Source organism: Schistocerca cancellata, unplaced genomic scaffold (assembly GCF_023864275.1).
Source record: "Schistocerca cancellata isolate TAMUIC-IGC-003103 unplaced genomic scaffold, iqSchCanc2.1 HiC_scaffold_226, whole genome shotgun sequence".
Taxonomy (NCBI): Eukaryota; Metazoa; Arthropoda; class Insecta; order Orthoptera; family Acrididae; genus Schistocerca; species Schistocerca cancellata.
This window is the reverse complement of record NW_026046248.1, coordinates 14,159-42,065: the sequence shown is the minus strand read 5'-3', so window position 1 is coordinate 42,065 and position 27,907 is coordinate 14,159. Positions and strand designations below refer to the sequence as shown.

General features: G+C 50.5%; 34 non-coding genes across 34 annotated transcripts; all 34 read left to right on the top strand.

Annotated features, from left to right (window-relative positions):
• The first annotated feature begins 1,046 nt into the window (after positions 1–1,046).
• Trnaa-ugc (transfer RNA alanine (anticodon UGC)) lies at positions 1,047–1,119 on the top strand. The gene has a single exon. It is a non-coding gene; the product is annotated as a tRNA-Ala (tRNA).
• A 423-nt stretch (positions 1,120–1,542) lies between these two features.
• Positions 1,543–1,615, top strand: Trnaa-agc (transfer RNA alanine (anticodon AGC)). Its single transcript has one exon. It is a non-coding gene; the product is annotated as a tRNA-Ala (tRNA).
• Positions 1,616–2,689: 1,074 nt separating this feature from the next.
• Trnaa-ugc (transfer RNA alanine (anticodon UGC)) lies at positions 2,690–2,762 on the top strand. The gene has a single exon. It is a non-coding gene; the product is annotated as a tRNA-Ala (tRNA).
• Positions 2,763–3,185: 423 nt separating this feature from the next.
• Positions 3,186–3,258, top strand: Trnaa-agc (transfer RNA alanine (anticodon AGC)). Its single transcript has one exon. It is a non-coding gene; the product is annotated as a tRNA-Ala (tRNA).
• Positions 3,259–4,332: 1,074 nt separating this feature from the next.
• On the top strand, positions 4,333–4,405 carry Trnaa-ugc (transfer RNA alanine (anticodon UGC)). The gene has a single exon. It is a non-coding gene; the product is annotated as a tRNA-Ala (tRNA).
• A 423-nt stretch (positions 4,406–4,828) lies between these two features.
• Trnaa-agc (transfer RNA alanine (anticodon AGC)) lies at positions 4,829–4,901 on the top strand. Its single transcript has one exon. It is a non-coding gene; the product is annotated as a tRNA-Ala (tRNA).
• A 1,074-nt stretch (positions 4,902–5,975) lies between these two features.
• On the top strand, positions 5,976–6,048 carry Trnaa-ugc (transfer RNA alanine (anticodon UGC)). The gene has a single exon. It is a non-coding gene; the product is annotated as a tRNA-Ala (tRNA).
• A 423-nt stretch (positions 6,049–6,471) lies between these two features.
• On the top strand, positions 6,472–6,544 carry Trnaa-agc (transfer RNA alanine (anticodon AGC)). The gene has a single exon. It is a non-coding gene; the product is annotated as a tRNA-Ala (tRNA).
• Positions 6,545–7,618: 1,074 nt separating this feature from the next.
• Positions 7,619–7,691, top strand: Trnaa-ugc (transfer RNA alanine (anticodon UGC)). The gene has a single exon. It is a non-coding gene; the product is annotated as a tRNA-Ala (tRNA).
• Positions 7,692–8,114: 423 nt separating this feature from the next.
• On the top strand, positions 8,115–8,187 carry Trnaa-agc (transfer RNA alanine (anticodon AGC)). The gene has a single exon. It is a non-coding gene; the product is annotated as a tRNA-Ala (tRNA).
• A 1,074-nt stretch (positions 8,188–9,261) lies between these two features.
• Positions 9,262–9,334, top strand: Trnaa-ugc (transfer RNA alanine (anticodon UGC)). The gene has a single exon. It is a non-coding gene; the product is annotated as a tRNA-Ala (tRNA).
• Positions 9,335–9,757: 423 nt separating this feature from the next.
• On the top strand, positions 9,758–9,830 carry Trnaa-agc (transfer RNA alanine (anticodon AGC)). Its single transcript has one exon. It is a non-coding gene; the product is annotated as a tRNA-Ala (tRNA).
• Positions 9,831–10,904: 1,074 nt separating this feature from the next.
• Positions 10,905–10,977, top strand: Trnaa-ugc (transfer RNA alanine (anticodon UGC)). Its single transcript has one exon. It is a non-coding gene; the product is annotated as a tRNA-Ala (tRNA).
• Positions 10,978–11,400: 423 nt separating this feature from the next.
• Positions 11,401–11,473, top strand: Trnaa-agc (transfer RNA alanine (anticodon AGC)). Its single transcript has one exon. It is a non-coding gene; the product is annotated as a tRNA-Ala (tRNA).
• A 1,072-nt stretch (positions 11,474–12,545) lies between these two features.
• Trnaa-ugc (transfer RNA alanine (anticodon UGC)) lies at positions 12,546–12,618 on the top strand. The gene has a single exon. It is a non-coding gene; the product is annotated as a tRNA-Ala (tRNA).
• A 423-nt stretch (positions 12,619–13,041) lies between these two features.
• On the top strand, positions 13,042–13,114 carry Trnaa-agc (transfer RNA alanine (anticodon AGC)). The gene has a single exon. It is a non-coding gene; the product is annotated as a tRNA-Ala (tRNA).
• Positions 13,115–14,186: 1,072 nt separating this feature from the next.
• Positions 14,187–14,259, top strand: Trnaa-ugc (transfer RNA alanine (anticodon UGC)). The gene has a single exon. It is a non-coding gene; the product is annotated as a tRNA-Ala (tRNA).
• A 423-nt stretch (positions 14,260–14,682) lies between these two features.
• Positions 14,683–14,755, top strand: Trnaa-agc (transfer RNA alanine (anticodon AGC)). The gene has a single exon. It is a non-coding gene; the product is annotated as a tRNA-Ala (tRNA).
• A 1,074-nt stretch (positions 14,756–15,829) lies between these two features.
• Trnaa-ugc (transfer RNA alanine (anticodon UGC)) lies at positions 15,830–15,902 on the top strand. The gene has a single exon. It is a non-coding gene; the product is annotated as a tRNA-Ala (tRNA).
• Positions 15,903–16,325: 423 nt separating this feature from the next.
• Trnaa-agc (transfer RNA alanine (anticodon AGC)) lies at positions 16,326–16,398 on the top strand. Its single transcript has one exon. It is a non-coding gene; the product is annotated as a tRNA-Ala (tRNA).
• Positions 16,399–17,472: 1,074 nt separating this feature from the next.
• Positions 17,473–17,545, top strand: Trnaa-ugc (transfer RNA alanine (anticodon UGC)). The gene has a single exon. It is a non-coding gene; the product is annotated as a tRNA-Ala (tRNA).
• A 423-nt stretch (positions 17,546–17,968) lies between these two features.
• Trnaa-agc (transfer RNA alanine (anticodon AGC)) lies at positions 17,969–18,041 on the top strand. Its single transcript has one exon. It is a non-coding gene; the product is annotated as a tRNA-Ala (tRNA).
• Positions 18,042–19,115: 1,074 nt separating this feature from the next.
• On the top strand, positions 19,116–19,188 carry Trnaa-ugc (transfer RNA alanine (anticodon UGC)). Its single transcript has one exon. It is a non-coding gene; the product is annotated as a tRNA-Ala (tRNA).
• Positions 19,189–19,611: 423 nt separating this feature from the next.
• Trnaa-agc (transfer RNA alanine (anticodon AGC)) lies at positions 19,612–19,684 on the top strand. Its single transcript has one exon. It is a non-coding gene; the product is annotated as a tRNA-Ala (tRNA).
• A 1,074-nt stretch (positions 19,685–20,758) lies between these two features.
• On the top strand, positions 20,759–20,831 carry Trnaa-ugc (transfer RNA alanine (anticodon UGC)). The gene has a single exon. It is a non-coding gene; the product is annotated as a tRNA-Ala (tRNA).
• Positions 20,832–21,254: 423 nt separating this feature from the next.
• Positions 21,255–21,327, top strand: Trnaa-agc (transfer RNA alanine (anticodon AGC)). The gene has a single exon. It is a non-coding gene; the product is annotated as a tRNA-Ala (tRNA).
• A 1,074-nt stretch (positions 21,328–22,401) lies between these two features.
• Trnaa-ugc (transfer RNA alanine (anticodon UGC)) lies at positions 22,402–22,474 on the top strand. The gene has a single exon. It is a non-coding gene; the product is annotated as a tRNA-Ala (tRNA).
• A 423-nt stretch (positions 22,475–22,897) lies between these two features.
• Positions 22,898–22,970, top strand: Trnaa-agc (transfer RNA alanine (anticodon AGC)). The gene has a single exon. It is a non-coding gene; the product is annotated as a tRNA-Ala (tRNA).
• Positions 22,971–24,044: 1,074 nt separating this feature from the next.
• On the top strand, positions 24,045–24,117 carry Trnaa-ugc (transfer RNA alanine (anticodon UGC)). Its single transcript has one exon. It is a non-coding gene; the product is annotated as a tRNA-Ala (tRNA).
• Positions 24,118–24,540: 423 nt separating this feature from the next.
• On the top strand, positions 24,541–24,613 carry Trnaa-agc (transfer RNA alanine (anticodon AGC)). Its single transcript has one exon. It is a non-coding gene; the product is annotated as a tRNA-Ala (tRNA).
• A 1,074-nt stretch (positions 24,614–25,687) lies between these two features.
• On the top strand, positions 25,688–25,760 carry Trnaa-ugc (transfer RNA alanine (anticodon UGC)). Its single transcript has one exon. It is a non-coding gene; the product is annotated as a tRNA-Ala (tRNA).
• A 423-nt stretch (positions 25,761–26,183) lies between these two features.
• Positions 26,184–26,256, top strand: Trnaa-agc (transfer RNA alanine (anticodon AGC)). The gene has a single exon. It is a non-coding gene; the product is annotated as a tRNA-Ala (tRNA).
• Positions 26,257–27,330: 1,074 nt separating this feature from the next.
• Trnaa-ugc (transfer RNA alanine (anticodon UGC)) lies at positions 27,331–27,403 on the top strand. The gene has a single exon. It is a non-coding gene; the product is annotated as a tRNA-Ala (tRNA).
• Positions 27,404–27,826: 423 nt separating this feature from the next.
• On the top strand, positions 27,827–27,899 carry Trnaa-agc (transfer RNA alanine (anticodon AGC)). Its single transcript has one exon. It is a non-coding gene; the product is annotated as a tRNA-Ala (tRNA).
• Positions 27,900–27,907: the final 8 nt, after the last annotated feature.

Sequence of the window (27,907 nt, the reverse complement as noted above, 5' to 3'; positions counted from 1 at the left end):
CTGCCATGCAAGTGGAATAATTCACAGCCAGCGAATGTGTCAAGGCAGATACGAGCGAACGATTAGCAGCCACAATTGGCAAGCGTACTGTTACGCGCAAGAAGCACCCTCCTCCCACCGCTACACTGAATTTAGAAACAGTACAAGTCCTCCCTTAAGATTCTCAAACCTATGTCGGAAAGATCTGCCTTGCGCCGAGTTCACAAAAATCCCACTGCACATTCCCATTCTTTACGTGCAGTCGGCTGCTACTGGTGTTGCTAGTTGTGACTGCTGATGACAGATGCCGTAGCAATCAATTCATGGAGTGAGTTGTATGTTTTGCGATACTCTGTCTCTGACAAGCAAGCAGAGGTGACATAGGCGCGAACACGGGAAGGTTGCAGCCCCTCGCTGCCTGCAGACACCGAGCAGCCACACTAGGTGGGCGGCCTAAGCCGTAGGCGAAATGTGCTCACTCGCTTGGGCGCGACGTCAAGCTCTAAATAAGGCTGTCACTAGCGTGAGCGTTGCGTGAGCGTCGTGTAAAGTCGGAAAAGTCGTCTGCATTGGTGAGTGCCATGTTTGGGGAGCGTTTCGTAGTTTGCGCAGTGCAATGGAGACGCGGAAACGTGTTGTGGCCCAGTCTTTTGCAGTTGGACGACAAGAGTGGTACACAGTAGTAAAGTGCGAGGCAGTGAGTTGGCATGAACAGTCGAGTGCACAATGGGGCTTCAGATGTGCTTGTTACCTGAGGCGCGGTGTGATTGCCGACAAGGAGTGAAAACGGAGCAATTTGTGACTGTCCTTTCGAGAAATGGCTCTGAGCACTATGGGTCTCAACTGCTGTGGTCATCAGTCGACAGTCCTTTCAATTTAAGACGTTAAATACAGACGGAATTTGTAGTCGTAACACCAGAACATCGAAACTACTTGGAACTCATGTGTATATGAACGTGACCGCGCCTTTGTACACTGGTCCCTTCACCCCTACAAACCAACCAACCATCAGGTCCGTGCACTTCAGAGTAGCAAAGAAAGGAAAACAGCGCAGCTCTGTTGCGCTTGGGGGCGTAGCTCAGTTGGTAGAGCGTTCGCTTTGCATGTGAAAGGTCCCGGGTTCAAGCCCCGGCGCCTCCATGTTTTGTGGACAGTGCATGGTAAGTGTTGGTCGCGGCGAGCCTAAAGACACGCAAGATGTTGCAAAGCCAGCGTCACAGACTCATATGATGTATACTGACGTAAGGAGAGCAAGACGTAAATGTGAGGACCGGCTGTTGTCGAGGTGTCATCGACTGCAAATCTGTCTTAGGTATAACGGCCTAACCTCAATGAAGTCTAGAGAGTGGACAACACGTCCGTCTTACTCAGAGTGGTGGCCGAACGCTATTTTCGACGTTGTGCGTGCCACTTTAATTTTGGCCAACTACGATTCGATACAGAATGCAGAAAACCTGAAAGACACCCTCGCGGCCACATTGAGAGTAGTGTTTGTCTGCGGAATAATGAGAGTGCAAGGGTCTGTGGTATTGATATGGTTGTATGTAGCACTGTTTGTCATCAGGGGGCGTAGCTCAGATGGTAGAGCGCTCGCTTAGCATGCGAGAGGTACTGGGATCGATACCCAGCGCCTCCAGAATTTTTAACACACCAACATGTCCACACTGCCATGCAAGTGGAATAATTCACAGCCAGCGAATGTGTCAAGGCAGATACGAGCGAACGATTAGCAGCCACAATTGGCAAGCGTACTGTTACGCGCAAGAAGCACCCTCCTCCCACCGCTACACTGAATTTAGAAACAGTACAAGTCCTCCCTTAAGATTCTCAAACCTATGTCGGAAAGATCTGCCTTGCGCCGAGTTCACAAAAATCCCACTGCACATTCCCATTCTTTACGTGCAGTCGGCTGCTACTGGTGTTGCTAGTTGTGACTGCTGATGACAGATGCCGTAGCAATCAATTCATGGAGTGAGTTGTATGTTTTGCGATACTCTGTCTCTGACAAGCAAGCAGAGGTGACATAGGCGCGAACACGGGAAGGTTGCAGCCCCTCGCTGCCTGCAGACACCGAGCAGCCACACTAGGTGGGCGGCCTAAGCCGTAGGCGAAATGTGCTCACTCGCTTGGGCGCGACGTCAAGCTCTAAATAAGGCTGTCACTAGCGTGAGCGTTGCGTGAGCGTCGTGTAAAGTCGGAAAAGTCGTCTGCATTGGTGAGTGCCATGTTTGGGGAGCGTTTCGTAGTTTGCGCAGTGCAATGGAGACGCCGAAACGTGTTGTGGCCCAGTCTTTTGCAGTTGGACGACAAGAGTGGTACACAGTAGTAAAGTGCGAGGCAGTGAGTTGGCATGAACAGTCGAGTGCACAATGGGGCTTCAGATGTGCTTGTTACCTGAGGCGCGGTGTGATTGCCGACAAGGAGTGAAAACGGAGCAATTTGTGACTGTCCTTTCGAGAAATGGCTCTGAGCACTATGGGTCTCAACTGCTGTGGTCATCAGTCGACAGTCCTTTCAATTTAAGACGTTAAATACAGACGGAATTTGTAGTCGTAACACCAGAACATCGAAACTACTTGGAACTCATGTGTATATGAACGTGACCGCGCCTTTGTACACTGGTCCCTTCACCCCTACAAACCAACCAACCATCAGGTCCGTGCACTTCAGAGTAGCAAAGAAAGGAAAACAGCGCAGCTCTGTTGCGCTTGGGGGCGTAGCTCAGTTGGTAGAGCGTTCGCTTTGCATGTGAAAGGTCACGGGTTCAAGCCCCGGCGCCTCCATGTTTTGTGGACAGTGCATGGTAAGTGTTGGTCGCGGCGAGCCTAAAGACACGCAAGATGTTGCAAAGCCAGCGTCACAGACTCATATGATGTATACTGACGTAAGGAGAGCAAGACGTAAATGTGAGGACCGGCTGTTGTCGAGGTGTCATCGACTGCAAATCTGTCTTAGGTATAACGGCCTAACCTCAATGAAGTCTAGAGAGTGGACAACACGTCCGTCTTACTCAGAGTGGTGGCCGAACGCTATTTTCGACGTTGTGCGTGCCACTTTAATTTTGGCCAACTACGATTCGATACAGAATGCAGAAAACCTGAAAGACACCCTCGCGGCCACATTGAGAGTAGTGTTTGTCTGCGGAATAATGAGAGTGCAAGGGTCTGTGGTATTGATATGGTTGTATGTAGCACTGTTTGTCATCAGGGGGCGTAGCTCAGATGGTAGAGCGCTCGCTTAGCATGCGAGAGGTACTGGGATCGATACCCAGCGCCTCCAGAATTTTTAACACACCAACATGTCCACACTGCCATGCAAGTGGAATAATTCACAGCCAGCGAATGTGTCAAGGCAGATACGAGCGAACGATTAGCAGCCACAATTGGCAAGCGTACTGTTACGCGCAAGAAGCACCCTCCTCCCACCGCTACACTGAATTTAGAAACAGTACAAGTCCTCCCTTAAGATTCTCAAACCTATGTCGGAAAGATCTGCCTTGCGCCGAGTTCACAAAAATCCCACTGCACATTCCCATTCTTTACGTGCAGTCGGCTGCTACTGGTGTTGCTAGTTGTGACTGCTGATGACAGATGCCGTAGCAATCAATTCATGGAGTGAGTTGTATGTTTTGCGATACTCTGTCTCTGACAAGCAAGCAGAGGTGACATAGGCGCGAACACGGGAAGGTTGCAGCCCCTCGCTGCCTGCAGACACCGAGCAGCCACACTAGGTGGGCGGCCTAAGCCGTAGGCGAAATGTGCTCACTCGCTTGGGCGCGACGTCAAGCTCTAAATAAGGCTGTCACTAGCGTGAGCGTTGCGTGAGCGTCGTGTAAAGTCGGAAAAGTCGTCTGCATTGGTGAGTGCCATGTTTGGGGAGCGTTTCGTAGTTTGCGCAGTGCAATGGAGACGCGGAAACGTGTTGTGGCCCAGTCTTTTGCAGTTGGACGACAAGAGTGGTACACAGTAGTAAAGTGCGAGGCAGTGAGTTGGCATGAACAGTCGAGTGCACAATGGGGCTTCAGATGTGCTTGTTACCTGAGGCGCGGTGTGATTGCCGACAAGGAGTGAAAACGGAGCAATTTGTGACTGTCCTTTCGAGAAATGGCTCTGAGCACTATGGGTCTCAACTGCTGTGGTCATCAGTCGACAGTCCTTTCAATTTAAGACGTTAAATACAGACGGAATTTGTAGTCGTAACACCAGAACATCGAAACTACTTGGAACTCATGTGTATATGAACGTGACCGCGCCTTTGTACACTGGTCCCTTCACCCCTACAAACCAACCAACCATCAGGTCCGTGCACTTCAGAGTAGCAAAGAAAGGAAAACAGCGCAGCTCTGTTGCGCTTGGGGGCGTAGCTCAGTTGGTAGAGCGTTCGCTTTGCATGTGAAAGGTCCCGGGTTCAAGCCCCGGCGCCTCCATGTTTTGTGGACAGTGCATGGTAAGTGTTGGTCGCGGCGAGCCGAAAGACACGCAAGATGTTGCAAAGCCAGCGTCACAGACTCATATGATGTATACTGACGTAAGGAGAGCAAGACGTAAATGTGAGGACCGGCTGTTGTCGAGGTGTCATCGACTGCAAATCTGTCTTAGGTATAACGGCCTAACCTCAATGAAGTCTAGAGAGTGGACAACACGTCCGTCTTACTCAGAGTGGTGGCCGAACGCTATTTTCGACGTTGTGCGTGCCACTTTAATTTTGGCCAACTACGATTCGATACAGAATGCAGAAAACCTGAAAGACACCCTCGCGGCCACATTGAGAGTAGTGTTTGTCTGCGGAATAATGAGAGTGCAAGGGTCTGTGGTATTGATATGGTTGTATGTAGCACTATTTGTCATCAGGGGGCGTAGCTCAGATGGTAGAGCGCTCGCTTAGCATGCGAGAGGTACTGGGATCGATACCCAGCGCCTCCAGAATTTTTAACACACCAACATGTCCACACTGCCATGCAAGTGGAATAATTCACAGCCAGCGAATGTGTCAAGGCAGATACGAGCGAACGATTAGCAGCCACAATTGGCAAGCGTACTGTTACGCGCAAGAAGCACCCTCCTCCCACCGCTACACTGAATTTAGAAACAGTACAAGTCCTCCCTTAAGATTCTCAAACCTATGTCGGAAAGATCTGCCTTGCGCCGAGTTCACAAAAATCCCACTGCACATTCCCATTCTTTACGTGCAGTCGGCTGCTACTGGTGTTGCTAGTTGTGACTGCTGATGACAGATGCCGTAGCAATCAATTCATGGAGTGAGTTGTATGTTTTGCGATACTCTGTCTCTGACAAGCAAGCAGAGGTGACATAGGCGCGAACACGGGAAGGTTGCAGCCCCTCGCTGCCTGCAGACACCGAGCAGCCACACTAGGTGGGCGGCCTAAGCCGTAGGCGAAATGTGCTCACTCGCTTGGGCGCGACGTCAAGCTCTAAATAAGGCTGTCACTAGCGTGAGCGTTGCGTGAGCGTCGTGTAAAGTCGGAAAAGTCGTCTGCATTGGTGAGTGCCATGTTTGGGGAGCGTTTCGTAGTTTGCGCAGTGCAATGGAGACGCGGAAACGTGTTGTGGCCCAGTCTTTTGCAGTTGGACGACAAGAGTGGTACACAGTAGTAAAGTGCGAGGCAGTGAGTTGGCATGAACAGTCGAGTGCACAATGGGGCTTCAGATGTGCTTGTTACCTGAGGCGCGGTGTGATTGCCGACAAGGAGTGAAAACGGAGCAATTTGTGACTGTCCTTTCGAGAAATGGCTCTGAGCACTATGGGTCTCAACTGCTGTGGTCATCAGTCGACAGTCCTTTCAATTTAAGACGTTAAATACAGACGGAATTTGTAGTCGTAACACCAGAACATCGAAACTACTTGGAACTCATGTGTATATGAACGTGACCGCGCCTTTGTACACTGGTCCCTTCACCCCTACAAACCAACCAACCATCAGGTCCGTGCACTTCAGAGTAGCAAAGAAAGGAAAACAGCGCAGCTCTGTTGCGCTTGGGGGCGTAGCTCAGTTGGTAGAGCGTTCGCTTTGCATGTGAAAGGTCCCGGGTTCAAGCCCCGGCGCCTCCATGTTTTGTGGACAGTGCATGGTAAGTGTTGGTCGCGGCGAGCCGAAAGACACGCAAGATGTTGCAAAGCCAGCGTCACAGACTCATATGATGTATACTGACGTAAGGAGAGCAAGACGTAAATGTGAGGACCGGCTGTTGTCGAGGTGTCATCGACTGCAAATCTGTCTTAGGTATAACGGCCTAACCTCAATGAAGTCTAGAGAGTGGACAACACGTCCGTCTTACTCAGAGTGGTGGCCGAACGCTATTTTCGACGTTGTGCGTGCCACTTTAATTTTGGCCAACTACGATTCGATACAGAATGCAGAAAACCTGAAAGACACCCTCGCGGCCACATTGAGAGTAGTGTTTGTCTGCGGAATAATGAGAGTGCAAGGGTCTGTGGTATTGATATGGTTGTATGTAGCACTATTTGTCATCAGGGGGCGTAGCTCAGATGGTAGAGCGCTCGCTTAGCATGCGAGAGGTACTGGGATCGATACCCAGCGCCTCCAGAATTTTTAACACACCAACATGTCCACACTGCCATGCAAGTGGAATAATTCACAGCCAGCGAATGTGTCAAGGCAGATACGAGCGAACGATTAGCAGCCACAATTGGCAAGCGTACTGTTACGCGCAAGAAGCACCCTCCTCCCACCGCTACACTGAATTTAGAAACAGTACAAGTCCTCCCTTAAGATTCTCAAACCTATGTCGGAAAGATCTGCCTTGCGCCGAGTTCACAAAAATCCCACTGCACATTCCCATTCTTTACGTGCAGTCGGCTGCTACTGGTGTTGCTAGTTGTGACTGCTGATGACAGATGCCGTAGCAATCAATTCATGGAGTGAGTTGTATGTTTTGCGATACTCTGTCTCTGACAAGCAAGCAGAGGTGACATAGGCGCGAACACGGGAAGGTTGCAGCCCCTCGCTGCCTGCAGACACCGAGCAGCCACACTAGGTGGGCGGCCTAAGCCGTAGGCGAAATGTGCTCACTCGCTTGGGCGCGACGTCAAGCTCTAAATAAGGCTGTCACTAGCGTGAGCGTTGCGTGAGCGTCGTGTAAAGTCGGAAAAGTCGTCTGCATTGGTGAGTGCCATGTTTGGGGAGCGTTTCGTAGTTTGCGCAGTGCAATGGAGACGCGGAAACGTGTTGTGGCCCAGTCTTTTGCAGTTGGACGACAAGAGTGGTACACAGTAGTAAAGTGCGAGGCAGTGAGTTGGCATGAACAGTCGAGTGCACAATGGGGCTTCAGATGTGCTTGTTACCTGAGGCGCGGTGTGATTGCCGACAAGGAGTGAAAACGGAGCAATTTGTGACTGTCCTTTCGAGAAATGGCTCTGAGCACTATGGGTCTCAACTGCTGTGGTCATCAGTCGACAGTCCTTTCAATTTAAGACGTTAAATACAGACGGAATTTGTAGTCGTAACACCAGAACATCGAAACTACTTGGAACTCATGTGTATATGAACGTGACCGCGCCTTTGTACACTGGTCCCTTCACCCCTACAAACCAACCAACCATCAGGTCCGTGCACTTCAGAGTAGCAAAGAAAGGAAAACAGCGCAGCTCTGTTGCGCTTGGGGGCGTAGCTCAGTTGGTAGAGCGTTCGCTTTGCATGTGAAAGGTCCCGGGTTCAAGCCCCGGCGCCTCCATGTTTTGTGGACAGTGCATGGTAAGTGTTGGTCGCGGCGAGCCGAAAGACACGCAAGATGTTGCAAAGCCAGCGTCACAGACTCATATGATGTATACTGACGTAAGGAGAGCAAGACGTAAATGTGAGGACCGGCTGTTGTCGAGGTGTCATCGACTGCAAATCTGTCTTAGGTATAACGGCCTAACCTCAATGAAGTCTAGAGAGTGGACAACACGTCCGTCTTACTCAGAGTGGTGGCCGAACGCTATTTTCGACGTTGTGCGTGCCACTTTAATTTTGGCCAACTACGATTCGATACAGAATGCAGAAAACCTGAAAGACACCCTCGCGGCCACATTGAGAGTAGTGTTTGTCTGCGGAATAATGAGAGTGCAAGGGTCTGTGGTATTGATATGGTTGTATGTAGCACTATTTGTCATCAGGGGGCGTAGCTCAGATGGTAGAGCGCTCGCTTAGCATGCGAGAGGTACTGGGATCGATACCCAGCGCCTCCAGAATTTTTAACACACCAACATGTCCACACTGCCATGCAAGTGGAATAATTCACAGCCAGCGAATGTGTCAAGGCAGATACGAGCGAACGATTAGCAGCCACAATTGGCAAGCGTACTGTTACGCGCAAGAAGCACCCTCCTCCCACCGCTACACTGAATTTAGAAACAGTACAAGTCCTCCCTTAAGATTCTCAAACCTATGTCGGAAAGATCTGCCTTGCGCCGAGTTCACAAAAATCCCACTGCACATTCCCATTCTTTACGTGCAGTCGGCTGCTACTGGTGTTGCTAGTTGTGACTGCTGATGACAGATGCCGTAGCAATCAATTCATGGAGTGAGTTGTATGTTTTGCGATACTCTGTCTCTGACAAGCAAGCAGAGGTGACATAGGCGCGAACACGGGAAGGTTGCAGCCCCTCGCTGCCTGCAGACACCGAGCAGCCACACTAGGTGGGCGGCCTAAGCCGTAGGCGAAATGTGCTCACTCGCTTGGGCGCGACGTCAAGCTCTAAATAAGGCTGTCACTAGCGTGAGCGTTGCGTGAGCGTCGTGTAAAGTCGGAAAAGTCGTCTGCATTGGTGAGTGCCATGTTTGGGGAGCGTTTCGTAGTTTGCGCAGTGCAATGGAGACGCGGAAACGTGTTGTGGCCCAGTCTTTTGCAGTTGGACGACAAGAGTGGTACACAGTAGTAAAGTGCGAGGCAGTGAGTTGGCATGAACAGTCGAGTGCACAATGGGGCTTCAGATGTGCTTGTTACCTGAGGCGCGGTGTGATTGCCGACAAGGAGTGAAAACGGAGCAATTTGTGACTGTCCTTTCGAGAAATGGCTCTGAGCACTATGGGTCTCAACTGCTGTGGTCATCAGTCGACAGTCCTTTCAATTTAAGACGTTAAATACAGACGGAATTTGTAGTCGTAACACCAGAACATCGAAACTACTTGGAACTCATGTGTATATGAACGTGACCGCGCCTTTGTACACTGGTCCCTTCACCCCTACAAACCAACCAACCATCAGGTCCGTGCACTTCAGAGTAGCAAAGAAAGGAAAACAGCGCAGCTCTGTTGCGCTTGGGGGCGTAGCTCAGTTGGTAGAGCGTTCGCTTTGCATGTGAAAGGTCCCGGGTTCAAGCCCCGGCGCCTCCATGTTTTGTGGACAGTGCATGGTAAGTGTTGGTCGCGGCGAGCCTAAAGACACGCAAGATGTTGCAAAGCCAGCGTCACAGACTCATATGATGTATACTGACGTAAGGAGAGCAAGACGTAAATGTGAGGACCGGCTGTTGTCGAGGTGTCATCGACTGCAAATCTGTCTTAGGTATAACGGCCTAACCTCAATGAAGTCTAGAGAGTGGACAACACGTCCGTCTTACTCAGAGTGGTGGCCGAACGCTATTTTCGACGTTGTGCGTGCCACTTTAATTTTGGCCAACTACGATTCGATACAGAATGCAGAAAACCTGAAAGACACCCTCGCGGCCACATTGAGAGTAGTGTTTGTCTGCGGAATAATGAGAGTGCAAGGGTCTGTGGTATTGATATGGTTGTATGTAGCACTGTTTGTCATCAGGGGGCGTAGCTCAGATGGTAGAGCGCTCGCTTAGCATGCGAGAGGTACTGGGATCGATACCCAGCGCCTCCAGAATTTTTAACACACCAACATGTCCACACTGCCATGCAAGTGGAATAATTCACAGCCAGCGAATGTGTCAAGGCAGATACGAGCGAACGATTAGCAGCCACAATTGGCAAGCGTACTGTTACGCGCAAGAAGCACCCTCCTCCCACCGCTACACTGAATTTAGAAACAGTACAAGTCCTCCCTTAAGATTCTCAAACCTATGTCGGAAAGATCTGCCTTGCGCCGAGTTCACAAAAATCCCACTGCACATTCCCATTCTTTACGTGCAGTCGGCTGCTACTGGTGTTGCTAGTTGTGACTGCTGATGACAGATGCCGTAGCAATCAATTCATGGAGTGAGTTGTATGTTTTGCGATACTCTGTCTCTGACAAGCAAGCAGAGGTGACATAGGCGCGAACACGGGAAGGTTGCAGCCCCTCGCTGCCTGCAGACACCGAGCAGCCACACTAGGTGGGCGGCCTAAGCCGTAGGCGAAATGTGCTCACTCGCTTGGGCGCGACGTCAAGCTCTAAATAAGGCTGTCACTAGCGTGAGCGTTGCGTGAGCGTCGTGTAAAGTCGGAAAAGTCGTCTGCATTGGTGAGTGCCATGTTTGGGGAGCGTTTCGTAGTTTGCGCAGTGCAATGGAGACGCCGAAACGTGTTGTGGCCCAGTCTTTTGCAGTTGGACGACAAGAGTGGTACACAGTAGTAAAGTGCGAGGCAGTGAGTTGGCATGAACAGTCGAGTGCACAATGGGGCTTCAGATGTGCTTGTTACCTGAGGCGCGGTGTGATTGCCGACAAGGAGTGAAAACGGAGCAATTTGTGACTGTCCTTTCGAGAAATGGCTCTGAGCACTATGGGTCTCAACTGCTGTGGTCATCAGTCGACAGTCCTTTCAATTTAAGACGTTAAATACAGACGGAATTTGTAGTCGTAACACCAGAACATCGAAACTACTTGGAACTCATGTGTATATGAACGTGACCGCGCCTTTGTACACTGGTCCCTTCACCCCTACAAACCAACCAACCATCAGGTCCGTGCACTTCAGAGTAGCAAAGAAAGGAAAACAGCGCAGCTCTGTTGCGCTTGGGGGCGTAGCTCAGTTGGTAGAGCGTTCGCTTTGCATGTGAAAGGTCACGGGTTCAAGCCCCGGCGCCTCCATGTTTTGTGGACAGTGCATGGTAAGTGTTGGTCGCGGCGAGCCTAAAGACACGCAAGATGTTGCAAAGCCAGCGTCACAGACTCATATGATGTATACTGACGTAAGGAGAGCAAGACGTAAATGTGAGGACCGGCTGTTGTCGAGGTGTCATCGACTGCAAATCTGTCTTAGGTATAACGGCCTAACCTCAATGAAGTCTAGAGAGTGGACAACACGTCCGTCTTACTCAGAGTGGTGGCCGAACGCTATTTTCGACGTTGTGCGTGCCACTTTAATTTTGGCCAACTACGATTCGATACAGAATGCAGAAAACCTGAAAGACACCCTCGCGGCCACATTGAGAGTAGTGTTTGTCTGCGGAATAATGAGAGTGCAAGGGTCTGTGGTATTGATATGGTTGTATGTAGCACTGTTTGTCATCAGGGGGCGTAGCTCAGATGGTAGAGCGCTCGCTTAGCATGCGAGAGGTACTGGGATCGATACCCAGCGCCTCCAGAATTTTTAACACACCAACATGTCCACACTGCCATGCAAGTGGAATAATTCACAGCCAGCGAATGTGTCAAGGCAGATACGAGCGAACGATTAGCAGCCACAATTGGCAAGCGTACTGTTACGCGCAAGAAGCACCCTCCTCCCACCGCTACACTGAATTTAGAAACAGTACAAGTCCTCCCTTAAGATTCTCAAACCTATGTCGGAAAGATCTGCCTTGCGCCGAGTTCACAAAAATCCCACTGCACATTCCCATTCTTTACGTGCAGTCGGCTGCTACTGGTGTTGCTAGTTGTGACTGCTGATGACAGATGCCGTAGCAATCAATTCATGGAGTGAGTTGTATGTTTTGCGATACTCTGTCTGACAAGCAAGCAGAGGTGACATAGGCGCGAACACGGGAAGGTTGCAGCCCCTCGCTGCCTGCAGACACCGAGCAGCCACACTAGGTGGGCGGCCTAAGCCGTAGGCGAAATGTGCTCACTCGCTTGGGCGCGACGTCAAGCTCTAAATAAGGCTGTCACTAGCGTGAGCGTTGCGTGAGCGTCGTGTAAAGTCGGAAAAGTCGTCTGCATTGGTGAGTGCCATGTTTGGGGAGCGTTTCGTAGTTTGCGCAGTGCAATGGAGACGCCGAAACGTGTTGTGGCCCAGTCTTTTGCAGTTGGACGACAAGAGTGGTACACAGTAGTAAAGTGCGAGGCAGTGAGTTGGCATGAACAGTCGAGTGCACAATGGGGCTTCAGATGTGCTTGTTACCTGAGGCGCGGTGTGATTGCCGACAAGGAGTGAAAACGGAGCAATTTGTGACTGTCCTTTCGAGAAATGGCTCTGAGCACTATGGGTCTCAACTGCTGTGGTCATCAGTCGACAGTCCTTTCAATTTAAGACGTTAAATACAGACGGAATTTGTAGTCGTAACACCAGAACATCGAAACTACTTGGAACTCATGTGTATATGAACGTGACCGCGCCTTTGTACACTGGTCCCTTCACCCCTACAAACCAACCAACCATCAGGTCCGTGCACTTCAGAGTAGCAAAGAAAGGAAAACAGCGCAGCTCTGTTGCGCTTGGGGGCGTAGCTCAGTTGGTAGAGCGTTCGCTTTGCATGTGAAAGGTCACGGGTTCAAGCCCCGGCGCCTCCATGTTTTGTGGACAGTGCATGGTAAGTGTTGGTCGCGGCGAGCCTAAAGACACGCAAGATGTTGCAAAGCCAGCGTCACAGACTCATATGATGTATACTGACGTAAGGAGAGCAAGACGTAAATGTGAGGACCGGCTGTTGTCGAGGTGTCATCGACTGCAAATCTGTCTTAGGTATAACGGCCTAACCTCAATGAAGTCTAGAGAGTGGACAACACGTCCGTCTTACTCAGAGTGGTGGCCGAACGCTATTTTCGACGTTGTGCGTGCCACTTTAATTTTGGCCAACTACGATTCGATACAGAATGCAGAAAACCTGAAAGACACCCTCGCGGCCACATTGAGAGTAGTGTTTGTCTGCGGAATAATGAGAGTGCAAGGGTCTGTGGTATTGATATGGTTGTATGTAGCACTGTTTGTCATCAGGGGGCGTAGCTCAGATGGTAGAGCGCTCGCTTAGCATGCGAGAGGTACTGGGATCGATACCCAGCGCCTCCAGAATTTTTAACACACCAACATGTCCACACTGCCATGCAAGTGGAATAATTCACAGCCAGCGAATGTGTCAAGGCAGATACGAGCGAACGATTAGCAGCCACAATTGGCAAGCGTACTGTTACGCGCAAGAAGCACCCTCCTCCCACCGCTACACTGAATTTAGAAACAGTACAAGTCCTCCCTTAAGATTCTCAAACCTATGTCGGAAAGATCTGCCTTGCGCCGAGTTCACAAAAATCCCACTGCACATTCCCATTCTTTACGTGCAGTCGGCTGCTACTGGTGTTGCTAGTTGTGACTGCTGATGACAGATGCCGTAGCAATCAATTCATGGAGTGAGTTGTATGTTTTGCGATACTCTGTCTGACAAGCAAGCAGAGGTGACATAGGCGCGAACACGGGAAGGTTGCAGCCCCTCGCTGCCTGCAGACACCGAGCAGCCACACTAGGTGGGCGGCCTAAGCCGTAGGCGAAATGTGCTCACTCGCTTGGGCGCGACGTCAAGCTCTAAATAAGGCTGTCACTAGCGTGAGCGTTGCGTGAGCGTCGTGTAAAGTCGGAAAAGTCGTCTGCATTGGTGAGTGCCATGTTTGGGGAGCGTTTCGTAGTTTGCGCAGTGCAATGGAGACGCGGAAACGTGTTGTGGCCCAGTCTTTTGCAGTTGGACGACAAGAGTGGTACACAGTAGTAAAGTGCGAGGCAGTGAGTTGGCATGAACAGTCGAGTGCACAATGGGGCTTCAGATGTGCTTGTTACCTGAGGCGCGGTGTGATTGCCGACAAGGAGTGAAAACGGAGCAATTTGTGACTGTCCTTTCGAGAAATGGCTCTGAGCACTATGGGTCTCAACTGCTGTGGTCATCAGTCGACAGTCCTTTCAATTTAAGACGTTAAATACAGACGGAATTTGTAGTCGTAACACCAGAACATCGAAACTACTTGGAACTCATGTGTATATGAACGTGACCGCGCCTTTGTACACTGGTCCCTTCACCCCTACAAACCAACCAACCATCAGGTCCGTGCACTTCAGAGTAGCAAAGAAAGGAAAACAGCGCAGCTCTGTTGCGCTTGGGGGCGTAGCTCAGTTGGTAGAGCGTTCGCTTTGCATGTGAAAGGTCACGGGTTCAAGCCCCGGCGCCTCCATGTTTTGTGGACAGTGCATGGTAAGTGTTGGTCGCGGCGAGCCTAAAGACACGCAAGATGTTGCAAAGCCAGCGTCACAGACTCATATGATGTATACTGACGTAAGGAGAGCAAGACGTAAATGTGAGGACCGGCTGTTGTCGAGGTGTCATCGACTGCAAATCTGTCTTAGGTATAACGGCCTAACCTCAATGAAGTCTAGAGAGTGGACAACACGTCCGTCTTACTCAGAGTGGTGGCCGAACGCTATTTTCGACGTTGTGCGTGCCACTTTAATTTTGGCCAACTACGATTCGATACAGAATGCAGAAAACCTGAAAGACACCCTCGCGGCCACATTGAGAGTAGTGTTTGTCTGCGGAATAATGAGAGTGCAAGGGTCTGTGGTATTGATATGGTTGTATGTAGCACTGTTTGTCATCAGGGGGCGTAGCTCAGATGGTAGAGCGCTCGCTTAGCATGCGAGAGGTACTGGGATCGATACCCAGCGCCTCCAGAATTTTTAACACACCAACATGTCCACACTGCCATGCAAGTGGAATAATTCACAGCCAGCGAATGTGTCAAGGCAGATACGAGCGAACGATTAGCAGCCACAATTGGCAAGCGTACTGTTACGCGCAAGAAGCACCCTCCTCCCACCGCTACACTGAATTTAGAAACAGTACAAGTCCTCCCTTAAGATTCTCAAACCTATGTCGGAAAGATCTGCCTTGCGCCGAGTTCACAAAAATCCCACTGCACATTCCCATTCTTTACGTGCAGTCGGCTGCTACTGGTGTTGCTAGTTGTGACTGCTGATGACAGATGCCGTAGCAATCAATTCATGGAGTGAGTTGTATGTTTTGCGATACTCTGTCTCTGACAAGCAAGCAGAGGTGACATAGGCGCGAACACGGGAAGGTTGCAGCCCCTCGCTGCCTGCAGACACCGAGCAGCCACACTAGGTGGGCGGCCTAAGCCGTAGGCGAAATGTGCTCACTCGCTTGGGCGCGACGTCAAGCTCTAAATAAGGCTGTCACTAGCGTGAGCGTTGCGTGAGCGTCGTGTAAAGTCGGAAAAGTCGTCTGCATTGGTGAGTGCCATGTTTGGGGAGCGTTTCGTAGTTTGCGCAGTGCAATGGAGACGCCGAAACGTGTTGTGGCCCAGTCTTTTGCAGTTGGACGACAAGAGTGGTACACAGTAGTAAAGTGCGAGGCAGTGAGTTGGCATGAACAGTCGAGTGCACAATGGGGCTTCAGATGTGCTTGTTACCTGAGGCGCGGTGTGATTGCCGACAAGGAGTGAAAACGGAGCAATTTGTGACTGTCCTTTCGAGAAATGGCTCTGAGCACTATGGGTCTCAACTGCTGTGGTCATCAGTCGACAGTCCTTTCAATTTAAGACGTTAAATACAGACGGAATTTGTAGTCGTAACACCAGAACATCGAAACTACTTGGAACTCATGTGTATATGAACGTGACCGCGCCTTTGTACACTGGTCCCTTCACCCCTACAAACCAACCAACCATCAGGTCCGTGCACTTCAGAGTAGCAAAGAAAGGAAAACAGCGCAGCTCTGTTGCGCTTGGGGGCGTAGCTCAGTTGGTAGAGCGTTCGCTTTGCATGTGAAAGGTCACGGGTTCAAGCCCCGGCGCCTCCATGTTTTGTGGACAGTGCATGGTAAGTGTTGGTCGCGGCGAGCCTAAAGACACGCAAGATGTTGCAAAGCCAGCGTCACAGACTCATATGATGTATACTGACGTAAGGAGAGCAAGACGTAAATGTGAGGACCGGCTGTTGTCGAGGTGTCATCGACTGCAAATCTGTCTTAGGTATAACGGCCTAACCTCAATGAAGTCTAGAGAGTGGACAACACGTCCGTCTTACTCAGAGTGGTGGCCGAACGCTATTTTCGACGTTGTGCGTGCCACTTTAATTTTGGCCAACTACGATTCGATACAGAATGCAGAAAACCTGAAAGACACCCTCGCGGCCACATTGAGAGTAGTGTTTGTCTGCGGAATAATGAGAGTGCAAGGGTCTGTGGTATTGATATGGTTGTATGTAGCACTGTTTGTCATCAGGGGGCGTAGCTCAGATGGTAGAGCGCTCGCTTAGCATGCGAGAGGTACTGGGATCGATACCCAGCGCCTCCAGAATTTTTAACACACCAACATGTCCACACTGCCATGCAAGTGGAATAATTCACAGCCAGCGAATGTGTCAAGGCAGATACGAGCGAACGATTAGCAGCCACAATTGGCAAGCGTACTGTTACGCGCAAGAAGCACCCTCCTCCCACCGCTACACTGAATTTAGAAACAGTACAAGTCCTCCCTTAAGATTCTCAAACCTATGTCGGAAAGATCTGCCTTGCGCCGAGTTCACAAAAATCCCACTGCACATTCCCATTCTTTACGTGCAGTCGGCTGCTACTGGTGTTGCTAGTTGTGACTGCTGATGACAGATGCCGTAGCAATCAATTCATGGAGTGAGTTGTATGTTTTGCGATACTCTGTCTCTGACAAGCAAGCAGAGGTGACATAGGCGCGAACACGGGAAGGTTGCAGCCCCTCGCTGCCTGCAGACACCGAGCAGCCACACTAGGTGGGCGGCCTAAGCCGTAGGCGAAATGTGCTCACTCGCTTGGGCGCGACGTCAAGCTCTAAATAAGGCTGTCACTAGCGTGAGCGTTGCGTGAGCGTCGTGTAAAGTCGGAAAAGTCGTCTGCATTGGTGAGTGCCATGTTTGGGGAGCGTTTCGTAGTTTGCGCAGTGCAATGGAGACGCGGAAACGTGTTGTGGCCCAGTCTTTTGCAGTTGGACGACAAGAGTGGTACACAGTAGTAAAGTGCGAGGCAGTGAGTTGGCATGAACAGTCGAGTGCACAATGGGGCTTCAGATGTGCTTGTTACCTGAGGCGCGGTGTGATTGCCGACAAGGAGTGAAAACGGAGCAATTTGTGACTGTCCTTTCGAGAAATGGCTCTGAGCACTATGGGTCTCAACTGCTGTGGTCATCAGTCGACAGTCCTTTCAATTTAAGACGTTAAATACAGACGGAATTTGTAGTCGTAACACCAGAACATCGAAACTACTTGGAACTCATGTGTATATGAACGTGACCGCGCCTTTGTACACTGGTCCCTTCACCCCTACAAACCAACCAACCATCAGGTCCGTGCACTTCAGAGTAGCAAAGAAAGGAAAACAGCGCAGCTCTGTTGCGCTTGGGGGCGTAGCTCAGTTGGTAGAGCGTTCGCTTTGCATGTGAAAGGTCACGGGTTCAAGCCCCGGCGCCTCCATGTTTTGTGGACAGTGCATGGTAAGTGTTGGTCGCGGCGAGCCTAAAGACACGCAAGATGTTGCAAAGCCAGCGTCACAGACTCATATGATGTATACTGACGTAAGGAGAGCAAGACGTAAATGTGAGGACCGGCTGTTGTCGAGGTGTCATCGACTGCAAATCTGTCTTAGGTATAACGGCCTAACCTCAATGAAGTCTAGAGAGTGGACAACACGTCCGTCTTACTCAGAGTGGTGGCCGAACGCTATTTTCGACGTTGTGCGTGCCACTTTAATTTTGGCCAACTACGATTCGATACAGAATGCAGAAAACCTGAAAGACACCCTCGCGGCCACATTGAGAGTAGTGTTTGTCTGCGGAATAATGAGAGTGCAAGGGTCTGTGGTATTGATATGGTTGTATGTAGCACTGTTTGTCATCAGGGGGCGTAGCTCAGATGGTAGAGCGCTCGCTTAGCATGCGAGAGGTACTGGGATCGATACCCAGCGCCTCCAGAATTTTTAACACACCAACATGTCCACACTGCCATGCAAGTGGAATAATTCACAGCCAGCGAATGTGTCAAGGCAGATACGAGCGAACGATTAGCAGCCACAATTGGCAAGCGTACTGTTACGCGCAAGAAGCACCCTCCTCCCACCGCTACACTGAATTTAGAAACAGTACAAGTCCTCCCTTAAGATTCTCAAACCTATGTCGGAAAGATCTGCCTTGCGCCGAGTTCACAAAAATCCCACTGCACATTCCCATTCTTTACGTGCAGTCGGCTGCTACTGGTGTTGCTAGTTGTGACTGCTGATGACAGATGCCGTAGCAATCAATTCATGGAGTGAGTTGTATGTTTTGCGATACTCTGTCTCTGACAAGCAAGCAGAGGTGACATAGGCGCGAACACGGGAAGGTTGCAGCCCCTCGCTGCCTGCAGACACCGAGCAGCCACACTAGGTGGGCGGCCTAAGCCGTAGGCGAAATGTGCTCACTCGCTTGGGCGCGACGTCAAGCTCTAAATAAGGCTGTCACTAGCGTGAGCGTTGCGTGAGCGTCGTGTAAAGTCGGAAAAGTCGTCTGCATTGGTGAGTGCCATGTTTGGGGAGCGTTTCGTAGTTTGCGCAGTGCAATGGAGACGCCGAAACGTGTTGTGGCCCAGTCTTTTGCAGTTGGACGACAAGAGTGGTACACAGTAGTAAAGTGCGAGGCAGTGAGTTGGCATGAACAGTCGAGTGCACAATGGGGCTTCAGATGTGCTTGTTACCTGAGGCGCGGTGTGATTGCCGACAAGGAGTGAAAACGGAGCAATTTGTGACTGTCCTTTCGAGAAATGGCTCTGAGCACTATGGGTCTCAACTGCTGTGGTCATCAGTCGACAGTCCTTTCAATTTAAGACGTTAAATACAGACGGAATTTGTAGTCGTAACACCAGAACATCGAAACTACTTGGAACTCATGTGTATATGAACGTGACCACGCCTTTGTACACTGGTCCCTTCACCCCTACAAACCAACCAACCATCAGGTCCGTGCACTTCAGAGTAGCAAAGAAAGGAAAACAGCGCAGCTCTGTTGCGCTTGGGGGCGTAGCTCAGTTGGTAGAGCGTTCGCTTTGCATGTGAAAGGTCCCGGGTTCAAGCCCCGGCGCCTCCATGTTTTGTGGACAGTGCATGGTAAGTGTTGGTCGCGGCGAGCCTAAAGACACGCAAGATGTTGCAAAGCCAGCGTCACAGACTCATATGATGTATACTGACGTAAGGAGAGCAAGACGTAAATGTGAGGACCGGCTGTTGTCGAGGTGTCATCGACTGCAAATCTGTCTTAGGTATAACGGCCTAACCTCAATGAAGTCTAGAGAGTGGACAACACGTCCGTCTTACTCAGAGTGGTGGCCGAACGCTATTTTCGACGTTGTGCGTGCCACTTTAATTTTGGCCAACTACGATTCGATACAGAATGCAGAAAACCTGAAAGACACCCTCGCGGCCACATTGAGAGTAGTGTTTGTCTGCGGAATAATGAGAGTGCAAGGGTCTGTGGTATTGATATGGTTGTATGTAGCACTATTTGTCATCAGGGGGCGTAGCTCAGATGGTAGAGCGCTCGCTTAGCATGCGAGAGGTACTGGGATCGATACCCAGCGCCTCCAGAATTTTTAACACACCAACATGTCCACACTGCCATGCAAGTGGAATAATTCACAGCCAGCGAATGTGTCAAGGCAGATACGAGCGAACGATTAGCAGCCACAATTGGCAAGCGTACTGTTACGCGCAAGAAGCACCCTCCTCCCACCGCTACACTGAATTTAGAAACAGTACAAGTCCTCCCTTAAGATTCTCAAACCTATGTCGGAAAGATCTGCCTTGCGCCGAGTTCACAAAAATCCCACTGCACATTCCCATTCTTTACGTGCAGTCGGCTGCTACTGGTGTTGCTAGTTGTGACTGCTGATGACAGATGCCGTAGCAATCAATTCATGGAGTGAGTTGTATGTTTTGCGATACTCTGTCTCTGACAAGCAAGCAGAGGTGACATAGGCGCGAACACGGGAAGGTTGCAGCCCCTTGCTGCCTGCAGACACCGAGCAGCCACACTAGGTGGGCGGCCTAAGCCGTAGGCGAAATGTGCTCACTCGCTTGGGCGCGACGTCAAGCTCTAAATAAGGCTGTCACTAGCGTGAGCGTTGCGTGAGCGTCGTGTAAAGTCGGAAAAGTCGTCTGCATTGGTGAGTGCCATGTTTGGGGAGCGTTTCGTAGTTTGCGCAGTGCAATGGAGACGCGGAAACGTGTTGTGGCCCAGTCTTTTGCAGTTGGACGACAAGAGTGGTACACAGTAGTAAAGTGCGAGGCAGTGAGTTGGCATGAACAGTCGAGTGCACAATGGGGCTTCAGATGTGCTTGTTACCTGAGGCGCGGTGTGATTGCCGACAAGGAGTGAAAACGGAGCAATTTGTGACTGTCCTTTCGAGAAATGGCTCTGAGCACTATGGGTCTCAACTGCTGTGGTCATCAGTCGACAGTCCTTTCAATTTAAGACGTTAAATACAGACGGAATTTGTAGTCGTAACACCAGAACATCGAAACTACTTGGAACTCATGTGTATATGAACGTGACCGCGCCTTTGTACACTGGTCCCTTCACCCCTACAAACCAACCAACCATCAGGTCCGTGCACTTCAGAGTAGCAAAGAAAGGAAAACAGCGCAGCTCTGTTGCGCTTGGGGGCGTAGCTCAGTTGGTAGAGCGTTCGCTTTGCATGTGAAAGGTCACGGGTTCAAGCCCCGGCGCCTCCATGTTTTGTGGACAGTGCATGGTAAGTGTTGGTCGCGGCGAGCCTAAAGACACGCAAGATGTTGCAAAGCCAGCGTCACAGACTCATATGATGTATACTGACGTAAGGAGAGCAAGACGTAAATGTGAGGACCGGCTGTTGTCGAGGTGTCATCGACTGCAAATCTGTCTTAGGTATAACGGCCTAACCTCAATGAAGTCTAGAGAGTGGACAACACGTCCGTCTTACTCAGAGTGGTGGCCGAACGCTATTTTCGACGTTGTGCGTGCCACTTTAATTTTGGCCAACTACGATTCGATACAGAATGCAGAAAACCTGAAAGACACCCTCGCGGCCACATTGAGAGTAGTGTTTGTCTGCGGAATAATGAGAGTGCAAGGGTCTGTGGTATTGATATGGTTGTATGTAGCACTGTTTGTCATCAGGGGGCGTAGCTCAGATGGTAGAGCGCTCGCTTAGCATGCGAGAGGTACTGGGATCGATACCCAGCGCCTCCAGAATTTTTAACACACCAACATGTCCACACTGCCATGCAAGTGGAATAATTCACAGCCAGCGAATGTGTCAAGGCAGATACGAGCGAACGATTAGCAGCCACAATTGGCAAGCGTACTGTTACGCGCAAGAAGCACCCTCCTCCCACCGCTACACTGAATTTAGAAACAGTACAAGTCCTCCCTTAAGATTCTCAAACCTATGTCGGAAAGATCTGCCTTGCGCCGAGTTCACAAAAATCCCACTGCACATTCCCATTCTTTACGTGCAGTCGGCTGCTACTGGTGTTGCTAGTTGTGACTGCTGATGACAGATGCCGTAGCAATCAATTCATGGAGTGAGTTGTATGTTTTGCGATACTCTGTCTCTGACAAGCAAGCAGAGGTGACATAGGCGCGAACACGGGAAGGTTGCAGCCCCTCGCTGCCTGCAGACACCGAGCAGCCACACTAGGTGGGCGGCCTAAGCCGTAGGCGAAATGTGCTCACTCGCTTGGGCGCGACGTCAAGCTCTAAATAAGGCTGTCACTAGCGTGAGCGTTGCGTGAGCGTCGTGTAAAGTCGGAAAAGTCGTCTGCATTGGTGAGTGCCATGTTTGGGGAGCGTTTCGTAGTTTGCGCAGTGCAATGGAGACGCCGAAACGTGTTGTGGCCCAGTCTTTTGCAGTTGGACGACAAGAGTGGTACACAGTAGTAAAGTGCGAGGCAGTGAGTTGGCATGAACAGTCGAGTGCACAATGGGGCTTCAGATGTGCTTGTTACCTGAGGCGCGGTGTGATTGCCGACAAGGAGTGAAAACGGAGCAATTTGTGACTGTCCTTTCGAGAAATGGCTCTGAGCACTATGGGTCTCAACTGCTGTGGTCATCAGTCGACAGTCCTTTCAATTTAAGACGTTAAATACAGACGGAATTTGTAGTCGTAACACCAGAACATCGAAACTACTTGGAACTCATGTGTATATGAACGTGACCACGCCTTTGTACACTGGTCCCTTCACCCCTACAAACCAACCAACCATCAGGTCCGTGCACTTCAGAGTAGCAAAGAAAGGAAAACAGCGCAGCTCTGTTGCGCTTGGGGGCGTAGCTCAGTTGGTAGAGCGTTCGCTTTGCATGTGAAAGGTCCCGGGTTCAAGCCCCGGCGCCTCCATGTTTTGTGGACAGTGCATGGTAAGTGTTGGTCGCGGCGAGCCTAAAGACACGCAAGATGTTGCAAAGCCAGCGTCACAGACTCATATGATGTATACTGACGTAAGGAGAGCAAGACGTAAATGTGAGGACCGGCTGTTGTCGAGGTGTCATCGACTGCAAATCTGTCTTAGGTATAACGGCCTAACCTCAATGAAGTCTAGAGAGTGGACAACACGTCCGTCTTACTCAGAGTGGTGGCCGAACGCTATTTTCGACGTTGTGCGTGCCACTTTAATTTTGGCCAACTACGATTCGATACAGAATGCAGAAAACCTGAAAGACACCCTCGCGGCCACATTGAGAGTAGTGTTTGTCTGCGGAATAATGAGAGTGCAAGGGTCTGTGGTATTGATATGGTTGTATGTAGCACTATTTGTCATCAGGGGGCGTAGCTCAGATGGTAGAGCGCTCGCTTAGCATGCGAGAGGTACTGGGATCGATACCCAGCGCCTCCAGAATTTTTAACACACCAACATGTCCACACTGCCATGCAAGTGGAATAATTCACAGCCAGCGAATGTGTCAAGGCAGATACGAGCGAACGATTAGCAGCCACAATTGGCAAGCGTACTGTTACGCGCAAGAAGCACCCTCCTCCCACCGCTACACTGAATTTAGAAACAGTACAAGTCCTCCCTTAAGATTCTCAAACCTATGTCGGAAAGATCTGCCTTGCGCCGAGTTCACAAAAATCCCACTGCACATTCCCATTCTTTACGTGCAGTCGGCTGCTACTGGTGTTGCTAGTTGTGACTGCTGATGACAGATGCCGTAGCAATCAATTCATGGAGTGAGTTGTATGTTTTGCGATACTCTGTCTCTGACAAGCAAGCAGAGGTGACATAGGCGCGAACACGGGAAGGTTGCAGCCCCTCGCTGCCTGCAGACACCGAGCAGCCACACTAGGTGGGCGGCCTAAGCCGTAGGCGAAATGTGCTCACTCGCTTGGGCGCGACGTCAAGCTCTAAATAAGGCTGTCACTAGCGTGAGCGTTGCGTGAGCGTCGTGTAAAGTCGGAAAAGTCGTCTGCATTGGTGAGTGCCATGTTTGGGGAGCGTTTCGTAGTTTGCGCAGTGCAATGGAGACGCGGAAACGTGTTGTGGCCCAGTCTTTTGCAGTTGGACGACAAGAGTGGTACACAGTAGTAAAGTGCGAGGCAGTGAGTTGGCATGAACAGTCGAGTGCACAATGGGGCTTCAGATGTGCTTGTTACCTGAGGCGCGGTGTGATTGCCGACAAGGAGTGAAAACGGAGCAATTTGTGACTGTCCTTTCGAGAAATGGCTCTGAGCACTATGGGTCTCAACTGCTGTGGTCATCAGTCGACAGTCCTTTCAATTTAAGACGTTAAATACAGACGGAATTTGTAGTCGTAACACCAGAACATCGAAACTACTTGGAACTCATGTGTATATGAACGTGACCGCGCCTTTGTACACTGGTCCCTTCACCCCTACAAACCAACCAACCATCAGGTCCGTGCACTTCAGAGTAGCAAAGAAAGGAAAACAGCGCAGCTCTGTTGCGCTTGGGGGCGTAGCTCAGTTGGTAGAGCGTTCGCTTTGCATGTGAAAGGTCCCGGGTTCAAGCCCCGGCGCCTCCATGTTTTGTGGACAGTGCATGGTAAGTGTTGGTCGCGGCGAGCCTAAAGACACGCAAGATGTTGCAAAGCCAGCGTCACAGACTCATATGATGTATACTGACGTAAGGAGAGCAAGACGTAAATGTGAGGACCGGCTGTTGTCGAGGTGTCATCGACTGCAAATCTGTCTTAGGTATAACGGCCTAACCTCAATGAAGTCTAGAGAGTGGACAACACGTCCGTCTTACTCAGAGTGGTGGCCGAACGCTATTTTCGACGTTGTGCGTGCCACTTTAATTTTGGCCAACTACGATTCGATACAGAATGCAGAAAACCTGAAAGACACCCTCGCGGCCACATTGAGAGTAGTGTTTGTCTGCGGAATAATGAGAGTGCAAGGGTCTGTGGTATTGATATGGTTGTATGTAGCACTATTTGTCATCAGGGGGCGTAGCTCAGATGGTAGAGCGCTCGCTTAGCATGCGAGAGGTACTGGGATCGATACCCAGCGCCTCCAGAATTTTTAACACACCAACATGTCCACACTGCCATGCAAGTGGAATAATTCACAGCCAGCGAATGTGTCAAGGCAGATACGAGCGAACGATTAGCAGCCACAATTGGCAAGCGTACTGTTACGCGCAAGAAGCACCCTCCTCCCACCGCTACACTGAATTTAGAAACAGTACAAGTCCTCCCTTAAGATTCTCAAACCTATGTCGGAAAGATCTGCCTTGCGCCGAGTTCACAAAAATCCCACTGCACATTCCCATTCTTTACGTGCAGTCGGCTGCTACTGGTGTTGCTAGTTGTGACTGCTGATGACAGATGCCGTAGCAATCAATTCATGGAGTGAGTTGTATGTTTTGCGATACTCTGTCTCTGACAAGCAAGCAGAGGTGACATAGGCGCGAACACGGGAAGGTTGCAGCCCCTCGCTGCCTGCAGACACCGAGCAGCCACACTAGGTGGGCGGCCTAAGCCGTAGGCGAAATGTGCTCACTCGCTTGGGCGCGACGTCAAGCTCTAAATAAGGCTGTCACTAGCGTGAGCGTTGCGTGAGCGTCGTGTAAAGTCGGAAAAGTCGTCTGCATTGGTGAGTGCCATGTTTGGGGAGCGTTTCGTAGTTTGCGCAGTGCAATGGAGACGCGGAAACGTGTTGTGGCCCAGTCTTTTGCAGTTGGACGACAAGAGTGGTACACAGTAGTAAAGTGCGAGGCAGTGAGTTGGCATGAACAGTCGAGTGCACAATGGGGCTTCAGATGTGCTTGTTACCTGAGGCGCGGTGTGATTGCCGACAAGGAGTGAAAACGGAGCAATTTGTGACTGTCCTTTCGAGAAATGGCTCTGAGCACTATGGGTCTCAACTGCTGTGGTCATCAGTCGACAGTCCTTTCAATTTAAGACGTTAAATACAGACGGAATTTGTAGTCGTAACACCAGAACATCGAAACTACTTGGAACTCATGTGTATATGAACGTGACCGCGCCTTTGTACACTGGTCCCTTCACCCCTACAAACCAACCAACCATCAGGTCCGTGCACTTCAGAGTAGCAAAGAAAGGAAAACAGCGCAGCTCTGTTGCGCTTGGGGGCGTAGCTCAGTTGGTAGAGCGTTCGCTTTGCATGTGAAAGGTCCCGGGTTCAAGCCCCGGCGCCTCCATGTTTTGTGGACAGTGCATGGTAAGTGTTGGTCGCGGCGAGCCGAAAGACACGCAAGATGTTGCAAAGCCAGCGTCACAGACTCATATGATGTATACTGACGTAAGGAGAGCAAGACGTAAATGTGAGGACCGGCTGTTGTCGAGGTGTCATCGACTGCAAATCTGTCTTAGGTATAACGGCCTAACCTCAATGAAGTCTAGAGAGTGGACAACACGTCCGTCTTACTCAGAGTGGTGGCCGAACGCTATTTTCGACGTTGTGCGTGCCACTTTAATTTTGGCCAACTACGATTCGATACAGAATGCAGAAAACCTGAAAGACACCCTCGCGGCCACATTGAGAGTAGTGTTTGTCTGCGGAATAATGAGAGTGCAAGGGTCTGTGGTATTGATATGGTTGTATGTAGCACTATTTGTCATCAGGGGGCGTAGCTCAGATGGTAGAGCGCTCGCTTAGCATGCGAGAGGTACTGGGATCGATACCCAGCGCCTCCAGAATTTTTAACACACCAACATGTCCACACTGCCATGCAAGTGGAATAATTCACAGCCAGCGAATGTGTCAAGGCAGATACGAGCGAACGATTAGCAGCCACAATTGGCAAGCGTACTGTTACGCGCAAGAAGCACCCTCCTCCCACCGCTACACTGAATTTAGAAACAGTACAAGTCCTCCCTTAAGATTCTCAAACCTATGTCGGAAAGATCTGCCTTGCGCCGAGTTCACAAAAATCCCACTGCACATTCCCATTCTTTACGTGCAGTCGGCTGCTACTGGTGTTGCTAGTTGTGACTGCTGATGACAGATGCCGTAGCAATCAATTCATGGAGTGAGTTGTATGTTTTGCGATACTCTGTCTCTGACAAGCAAGCAGAGGTGACATAGGCGCGAACACGGGAAGGTTGCAGCCCCTCGCTGCCTGCAGACACCGAGCAGCCACACTAGGTGGGCGGCCTAAGCCGTAGGCGAAATGTGCTCACTCGCTTGGGCGCGACGTCAAGCTCTAAATAAGGCTGTCACTAGCGTGAGCGTTGCGTGAGCGTCGTGTAAAGTCGGAAAAGTCGTCTGCATTGGTGAGTGCCATGTTTGGGGAGCGTTTCGTAGTTTGCGCAGTGCAATGGAGACGCGGAAACGTGTTGTGGCCCAGTCTTTTGCAGTTGGACGACAAGAGTGGTACACAGTAGTAAAGTGCGAGGCAGTGAGTTGGCATGAACAGTCGAGTGCACAATGGGGCTTCAGATGTGCTTGTTACCTGAGGCGCGGTGTGATTGCCGACAAGGAGTGAAAACGGAGCAATTTGTGACTGTCCTTTCGAGAAATGGCTCTGAGCACTATGGGTCTCAACTGCTGTGGTCATCAGTCGACAGTCCTTTCAATTTAAGACGTTAAATACAGACGGAATTTGTAGTCGTAACACCAGAACATCGAAACTACTTGGAACTCATGTGTATATGAACGTGACCGCGCCTTTGTACACTGGTCCCTTCACCCCTACAAACCAACCAACCATCAGGTCCGTGCACTTCAGAGTAGCAAAGAAAGGAAAACAGCGCAGCTCTGTTGCGCTTGGGGGCGTAGCTCAGTTGGTAGAGCGTTCGCTTTGCATGTGAAAGGTCCCGGGTTCAAGCCCCGGCGCCTCCATGTTTTGTGGACAGTGCATGGTAAGTGTTGGTCGCGGCGAGCCGAAAGACACGCAAGATGTTGCAAAGCCAGCGTCACAGACTCATATGATGTATACTGACGTAAGGAGAGCAAGACGTAAATGTGAGGACCGGCTGTTGTCGAGGTGTCATCGACTGCAAATCTGTCTTAGGTATAACGGCCTAACCTCAATGAAGTCTAGAGAGTGGACAACACGTCCGTCTTACTCAGAGTGGTGGCCGAACGCTATTTTCGACGTTGTGCGTGCCACTTTAATTTTGGCCAACTACGATTCGATACAGAATGCAGAAAACCTGAAAGACACCCTCGCGGCCACATTGAGAGTAGTGTTTGTCTGCGGAATAATGAGAGTGCAAGGGTCTGTGGTATTGATATGGTTGTATGTAGCACTATTTGTCATCAGGGGGCGTAGCTCAGATGGTAGAGCGCTCGCTTAGCATGCGAGAGGTACTGGGATCGATACCCAGCGCCTCCAGAATTTTT